We start from the raw sequence: 1,634 nt of genomic DNA, 5'->3' as shown, positions 1-1,634 counted from the left end.
TATCTATCTATCTATCTATCTATTGTGAACACCACTTGTAGATTTGAACTCACGGTCCCAACTTAGAACTTGATTCTAAAGCAGTTTTAAAAGAATGATGTTTTTAAAAAAGACATGAATGATACCAGGAGCTGAAATTTTTCCAGTTAAATGATTCATAAACATAAGTACTGAAAACCCTCCAAGCAAATGAATAATAAAAATAGGAACTGAAACTTCTCCAATTAAAAATCATAAACATAGGAACTGAAACTTCTGCAATCAAAAGAATCATAAACATCAAACGAATCATAAATGTAGGAACTGAAACTTCTCCAATTGAAAATCATAAACATAGGAACTGAAACTTCTGCAATCAAATGAATCATAGATTAGCACTGAATTGCTGTTAATAAAATTTTAATAATATAATAATCATAATTTGATTTTTGTAGTACACTATTAGTGAATCGAGGTTGTTTACAAGTTTGGGGGCTTTCTGTAAGACTTGATTCGTGGGCCTAGCGCTTACTCGTGCAGAACCCAAATTTTGATACCTGGATACCTGGAGGTGTTATCTCCCCCTCAGAGTTTGCCGTATAATGAACCCCAACCTTCATGGTCGCCAGCTGCTGTTCTATATTCTGCCAGACCCAGGCCAGTCCATGTCTTAATGTTGTCCGTACCTGTTACTGTTTGTCTATCGTTGGCTCTCCTACCCCACACCCTTCTTTCATGCACCTCTTTTACAAAGATCTCATGTCGTTTTATGTGAGTAAAATATTGTATTTTTCTGCTTTTAATTTTTGTTAAACAGGGTTTATCTCGTGTGGAGAAAAGGACACACCTCATTTTTAGTATTTATTTGCGTTCCAGCTAATTCTAGCCATTCTACGGTAGAATATCTTAAACGCAGCTATTTTGCGTTCTTCTCTCTTTGTTTTTGATATTTTTATACGAAAGTTAAAAATTCATAGAGAAGATAAAATCATACGTACCACTGCCCAAAACCCCTTTCCCCCCTCCCTGCGTCCTTGACTTGTACTGTTCAGCCTAGAAACAGGGACAACACCGTTACACCACACCTCCCCTTTCCCATATTCATGAAAATAGAGGGAGAATCAATTCAATCAAACAAAGACAAGCAAGCAAACTGACATAAATCAATAAATACTATTCCTGGGGTCACACGAAACAGAATGTATGGTCTGCTGAGAGATACACATTAAAAAGAAAAAGAGCTCAAGACTCATACTTCTGAGTATAATAACTAGCACTAAAACATTCTGCCCTTGAAACAATTGATTCCTATCCACCAACATGGATCCACTCATACACTGATGGATCTGCCTTTAAGGCAACAATCAACGCTGGATGTGGGTCAGTGATCAACTTGCCCAGTGGGATAAAAAAAAGAAGTCTTTCATTCCAGCGGGTCCTTCTGCTCCAATTTCATTGCCGAACAACAGGCTATCACCAACACAGCAAACTACATCAACTACTTATTTGACATTAACCCACTTGCTACTACAGACATCGTTATCTTTACAGACAGCCTTTCAACACTAGAGACACTTGAGAGTGGGACTGATGTGAACAAAGATGTATTGCACTTGATTTGGAGTCTACATAATTTAATAAGTAGGCACCACGTC

The sequence above is a fragment of the Aplysia californica genome, unplaced genomic scaffold, assembly GCF_000002075.1.
Source record: "Aplysia californica isolate F4 #8 unplaced genomic scaffold, AplCal3.0 scaffold00002, whole genome shotgun sequence".
In the NCBI taxonomy this organism is placed as follows: domain Eukaryota; kingdom Metazoa; phylum Mollusca; class Gastropoda; order Aplysiida; family Aplysiidae; genus Aplysia; species Aplysia californica.
Note: the sequence above shows the minus strand (reverse complement) of the source record.